Genomic DNA, 7,092 nt, shown 5'->3' with positions numbered 1-7,092 from the left:
GTCCCCAGGCAGTTAGGATGAGGGTCTCAAGGCCCACCCCAATAGTGACATTCAGGGACATCTCCTCTAACAAGGTCACACCCACATCAACAAGGCCACACCTCCTAATAGTGCTACTCCCTGGGCCAAGCATATTTAACGCACCACAGAGGGGGATGAAGGGGATGATGCCCTGAAGTGAGGCATGGAATAGCATCTTTTCATCCCAGAGGACTGAGGGATGTCGTTAGGGGCATGCTCTCTCTCCTGTCTTAGTTACTGTTCTATTGCTGTGAAAAGACATCATGACCAAGGCCACTTTTAAAAGATAGCATTTAAGTGGGAGCTTGTTTACAGTTTCAGAGGACTGCTCCAGGGCCATCGTGACAGGGAGCATGGTGGCAGGCAGGCTTGGCTTTGGACCGATAGCTGAGAGCTCAGATCTGACTCATAAGTGGCAGGCAGAGAAAGGGGGCGGCAGGGAGAAGAGACTGGGCATGGTATGGGCTTTTGAAACCCCAACCCCCCCCCCAGTGACACACGTCCTCTAACAAGGCCCCATCCCCTAGTTCTTCCAAAATATTCTGTCAGCTAGGTACTAAATGTTCAAACACATGAGCCTGTGGGGGCCATTCTCACTCACACCACCACATTCCACTCCTTGGCTCCCATAGGCTTGTAGCCATGTCATAATGCAAAATTCATCCAGTCCAACTTCAAAAATCCCCAGTCTTCCAGTCTCCACACTGTTCTGAAGTCCAAAGTATCTTCAGAGACTCCGGGGACTCTCTTAATTGCAAATCCCTATCCAATCAAACAACAAGGGGCAGCTGTTTCAGCTGCTGTAAGCTCATTTCCACGCATGCAAACCTGACCAATATTGAACCAAATGATGCCCTAATCATGAACAGCATCTTTATTGGTGAATTGGCAACTGGGGACTCTTTATAAAGCAAAACAGGGTCACTAAGATTTGCCTGTTGGCATTTATTGCAAGTGCTTTCCATATATGGAGAATAAATATTCTGTCTTTGAGAGACAAATCTGGACATTTTACAAGGCCTGGAGAATCTTATACTCAGTCATTGCCAACCACATTGTGGTCCTAAGTGCACAAGGATGGACTGGATCCATTTGAAGGCCGTCCTTCACAGCTTAGCCATTGAAGGAAAGATATTACAGTGGAAAACTGGTACTTATATGAATTCCTTCATGACCAGGATGTGGTAGCAAAGGGGTCTGTGCCTTCCCACACCGAGGAAATAGCACAGTTGGTCATCTCTAAAACCCTCTCCCCTCCCCCAGAAGAAGCACCTGTTGAATTATGGGGACCAACAGAATGGTCACAGCATTTGGCTAATGCATGGTTTAGAGATGGTTCATCAACCAAGGCTGATGGGAAGCGGCAGTCTATAGACTGTAGAAGGGGGGGGGGGTAGACAGAATGGCCATTACTGAGGAAGGAACCACAAAATCAGCCCAGCCCTATTGGGTATAAGTCATACAACTAGGAAACCAAGTAGAAAATCTTTATCTTCTCCAATTCATGGTGTGCATGCAATGGTATAGCAGCTATATGGTCATCAGAATGGGAAACCACTAACTGGCAGATAAATGCAAGGATACCTGATCCTGGGAGGCATGACTGGAAATGGCGAAGCCTAGCAAGACTTAGCAAGGACATCAAATGTTATGTTGCTCATACAGACAAGACAGACAAAATGTCGGAAAACGATGAAATGGTGGGCAAACTGTCATCGTGTTTAATTAAGACTAGAATATTAAAATTTGTCAGGGAACAAATTCAGAATAAACCAGCAAGAATGATGGATTACACATTCGAAAAACTTGAAAGTTTACCCCCTAACACTAAAAAATAAGGAGAAATAGAGAACTAAATTAAACCAGGACAACACTATGAGAATAACTATTATAAGAAATCCAGAGTCAGGCTGTGGTTCACATCTTTAATCATGGCATTTGGGAGGCAAAGCTAGGCACATAGGGACTACAGTGATTTAAATTTAAAAGCTGCTTGCAGAAGTTATGCTGAAATTCAAAGTGAATTCCCTTTGTGATCCAAAAATAAACACATTTAAACCTTGACTTTATATACATAAAGAAAGGGAAATATCAGTATATTTATCCACACATATTAAGGTATATTTAGTTTCAAAATTTCAAAAGAATTTTTTTATTTCAGTTGAAAGATAATACTTTTTCTTTTGTCAAAAAAAAAAAAAAGAAAACATTTTGCTCTAGAAAAGACAGAACCTATCAAAAAAGGAAACCCCCAGAGTTAGGGTTGGGGCAGCGTTTGTTTTATTTTTCCAGGAGAATAAAATGTTACTAAAGAAGCCAGAGAACACTGGACACGGGAAACATCTGAAGGTAGAGAGTTGGTCATCAAAGCAACATGTCCCAAGACCAGCTCCAGCTCGTCTCTGCTGCCCTTTACAGACACAAGTGGCAGTCCCAACCCAGTATCAAATTCCTGCCAAATTCCTAGAAGTGGCCCCAAACGCTCTCCACATACACTTCCTGTCATGATACCAGTAGCCGTAAAGAAAACTACCAAATTCCAGAAATAAGCCTCATCTGGCTTCCTGTAAGTGTTTTTAGGTTTGAGTCTGAAGCAGGTCACTAGCAACAAAGCTTGTGAACCTCACAGGTACTTAACAGACTGGTGCTCAAACCTTTCTGATATCTGCTGAACGTGGCATTCAAAATGTCTACCTTTTCCACCATTACTAAAGTAACCTTTGAGGTCTCTGAGAAGATGGGGCCCTGCAATGGCAAACCCACCTGTAGTGTGGTAATCCTAACCATTGGGAGAAACTGCCCCATGCCTCTTCTGCTACCAGGTTCTGCACAAAGAGTTGACATCTTTAGATTGACTGTTTTGTCTACCTAGCCTAGATTGTCATTAAACTGATAAACACTGATAATCAGCTTCAGAGCACAAGCTGCTTAGGACATTCAAATTGCTGAGTTCATAGAAGGCTAATGTTGCAGGAAATATTAAAAATGAATCCTCCATTCTCCACACTCCAGCTGCTCTCTTCTTGCCAACCCTTTGGCAGGGCCAGACCGGCAGACTTCCCATGTTCCTGCTGCCAGCAACATTCTAGCTAGACCCTGCAGCCATCGTCCACCCTATGGTTAGCTGCACAACACCCATCAACCTGGTAGACACAAAACTCTAGAAGCTTATAATTAACCAAACAGATTTATGTATCAATAAATTCTCAATTCACAAGATGCCAATACAATAATTTCAGAACCAATTGATAACAATAAAAGCTGCCCACCTAGATTAGACAAATATCCCAATTATTCTATCCTTTAATATCATAACTACCCGTGGCCAATTAAAGCCACGCTGGTTCAGGTTCTTCTTCCAGTTCGTTCGCTTCCATCTTGATCTCTCACCTCTTCCTGAGATGCTCTCGGTCTCTGCAACTCTCAGCTCCACCTCCCTTTTCCCTGTCCAATCACAGGCCTCCTGCTGCCCTAATATTTTAGTGTGATTGGACAGGGAAAATCCTGTCACAGACTGACATGAACATCTTACAGAATTTTGAACTCAAAAGTACTTAATCCTAAGACTTCCAAATACAACCAAGCTAAATACTGTGGAAAGCATGACAGAAATAGCTTCATTGTTGTAAATAGTTTTACTATGTTAGAGACAAGATCTTTCCTTTTTATTTAGACAAAAGGTGGGAAATGTTACAGGATATTTGATCACACTGTGACCCCTGAGATTGTATTATTTGCAGGAAAGCCTGTTTTCAGTTGTGGTGTGGCTCAGCCCTAGAACACAACTTTAATCCAAGAGCTTTCGATTTATTGTAAATAGGATTAAAGAAAATTAACCATAGGTCAAGAGGTGGAGCAAGCAACCAGTTGTCAGGGAGTGAGCATAGGAAAAAACCATAGAGAGCAAGAGAAACTCAGGAGGATGGATAGAGAGACAAATAGGAAGTAGAAAGGGGGGACATTCCGTTTGAGGGTTTTTAGAGACAGTGTGGAGGGGAAGAGCATCATGCTGGGATGGTGGCTGAGGAGGATGTTCAGTTAGGTGCTTCATCGCCTCTGTAAGATAGCAAGGTTTCACCCCAGCATCTGGATCCTGAGTCTTCACTGGTAAAATCAAATGATTGAGATTTTATTAAAAACAACACACTATCAACCTTCATGCCAGGGCCTCTCCAGGCTTTCTCTCATGGACTCCTTGCCACACGCCTGGCCTCTGTTGCCCTCCTTACCTGAGGAGGGAGATGCCACAGACCCTTTACCTCTGCACCCTCCTTGACTCCACTCTCCTCCTCCTCCTTCTCCTCCTCCTCCTTCTCCTTCTTTTTCTCTCTCTCCTTCTTCCCCATCTCCCATCCCTCTCCTTCTTCCTATCCATCTCCTTCTCTCTCTTTTCTTAAAGATTTATTATTATATCTAAGTACACTGTAGCTGTCTTCAGACACATCAGAAGAGGGCATCAGATCTCATTACGGATGGTTGTGAACCACCATCTGGTTGCTGGGATTTGAACTTGGGACCTTCGGAAGAGCAGTTGGTGCTCTTAACCACTGCTATCTCTCCAGCCCTCATCCATCTCCTTCTTCATATTCTACCTGTGTACTAAATGACCAATGTGCGTGTGTTTGTTAGTCTATCTTTATTCTGTCTTAGTTTGAGTTTCTATTGCTGTGAAGAGACACCATGACCATAGTAACTCCTATAACGGAAACCATTTAATTGAGGCTGGCTTAGAGTTCAGAGTTCAGAGGTTTAGTCTATTGTCAGCATGACAGGGAGCATGGTGGCATGGAGACAGACATGGCTTTGGAGAGTAGCCGAGAGTTCTACATCTGGATCTGGATCTGCAGGCATTGGGAAGACAGAGACACTGGGCCTGGCTTGAGCTTCTGATACCTCAAAGCCTACCCCCATTGACACAGTTCCTCAAACAAGAATATATCTCTTACAAGCCACCTCCCAAATTAATTGTCTACGTTTCTTTTGACTATGTAAATAATTTTTAAATAAGTTAATTGTTCTGGAAACTATAGTATAGTGTAAAAACATCAAATAAACAATCCTACTAATGGAGAGGCTGAGATAGGAGAAGCATGATTTCAAGATCATTATGTGGCACACAGCAAGATACCATCACGTACAAACAAGCAGAAAGTGTATATGGATTGTACAATATTGGACCTATTTCTCCAATTACCAAACTAGAGAGGCCACTGGATTTAAGCTTACAAATTTCTTATTTATATTTTTTAATTTCAATCAATTAGGATATGTTGGTAATATTAATTTTCTTATTAAGAGATATTAAGGAAAAGTGATAGTGCTATTTTTGATGTTAGAGATGGAATTATGTTTGTGTGGGTTTGTTGAAAGATTACTTTCTTGCTTCTTCCTTAGTAGGGCTGGATTTGTGGAAAGATATTGTGTAAATTTGGTTTTGTCATGGAATATCTTGTTTTCTCCATCTATGGTAATTGAGAGTTTTACTGGGTATAGTAGCCTGGGCTGCCATTTGTGTTCTCTTAGTGTCTGTATGACATCTGCCCAGGATCTTCTGGCTTTCATAGTCTCTGGTGAGAAGTCTGGTGTAATTCTGATAGGCCTGCCTTATATGTTACTTGACCTTTTTCCTTTACTGCTTTTAAAATTCTTTCTTTGTTTAGTGCATTTGGTGGTTTGATTATTATGTGATGGGAGGAATTTCTTTTCTGGTCCAGTATATTTGGAGTTCTGTGGTCTTCTTGTATGTTCATGGGCTTCTCTTTCTTTAGGATAGGAAGGTTTTCTTTTATAATTTTGTTGAAGATATTTACTGGCCCTTTAAGTTGGGAATCATTGCTCTCTTCTATACCTATTATCCTTAAGTTTGGTCTTCTCATTGTGTCCTGCATTTCCTGGATGTTTGGGGTTAGGAGCTTTTTGGTTTTTGTGTTTTCTTTCACTGTTGTATCAATGTTTTCTATGGTATCTTCTGCACCTGAGATTCTCTCTTCTATTTCTTGTATTCTGTTGGTGATGCTTGCATCTATGACTCCCGATCTCTTTCCTAAGTTTTCTAACTCCAGGGTTATCTCCCTTTGTGATTTCTTTAATGTTTCTAGTTAGATTTTTAGATCCTAGATGGTTTTGTTCTTTCCCTTCACCTGTTTGTGTTTTCCTGAAATTCTTTAAGGGATTTTTGTGTTTCCTCTTTAAGGGCTTCTAGCTGTTTACCTGTGTTCTCCTGTATTTCATTAAGGGAGTTATTTATGTCCTTCTTAAAGTCCTCTATCATCATCATGAGAAGTGATTTTAGATCTGAATCTTGCTTTTCTGGTGTGTTGGGGTATCCAGGACTTGCTATGGTGGGAGACTTGGGTTCTAATGATGCCGAGTAACCTTGGTTCTGTTGCTTATGTTCTTATGCTTGCCTCCCACCATCTGGTTATCTGTAGTGCTACCTGCCTTGGCTATATCTGACTGGGGCCTGTCCTTCCTGTGATCCTGGTTGTGTCAGAACTCCTCAGAGTACAGCTGTCTCTGGGATCCTGTGATCCTGAGATCCTGTGATCCTGAGATCCTGGGTGTGTCAGAGCTCCTGGGAGTCAAACTGCTTCTGGACCCTGAGATTCTGGCGTGACTAAGCTCCTGGGATCCTATGATCCTGGGCATGTTAGAGCACCTGGGAGTGGAGCTGCTTCTGAGTGTTGTGGGGCTGGCTGCAGAGTTTGTGCCCAAGGTCTGCTCAGGGCACTAGCCCAGACAGCCTGATCTGGCAGAATTCCTGCGTGCCTAGGTCACGCTGGTCCCAGTTACTCACAGTGTTGGGACAGATGTTGTGACCTCCTCACCTCTGATCCTCGGTGTGTTCTTTCACTTTCATTTTTCTTTCTGAGATAGAGTTTAGCCCAGACTGGCCTCAAGTTCTAAATGTTCCTGCCTCAGCCAACTGAGTGCTGGGATTACAGGCGGGTACCACTCTACCTGGTTCTAAGATTGACTTTTATCTCGAATGTGGCTAAGGGCATGGTGGAGAAGTATGAGGATATTTATGTCTTTGAAATTCACTGGTGTGAGACCGTGGGTCACACAGAA

Source organism: Mus caroli, chromosome 2 (assembly GCF_900094665.2).
Source record: "Mus caroli chromosome 2, CAROLI_EIJ_v1.1, whole genome shotgun sequence".
NCBI classification, from domain to species: Eukaryota; Metazoa; Chordata; class Mammalia; order Rodentia; family Muridae; genus Mus; species Mus caroli.
The sequence above is the reverse complement of the archived record's forward strand: the minus strand, read 5'-3'. Positions refer to the sequence as shown.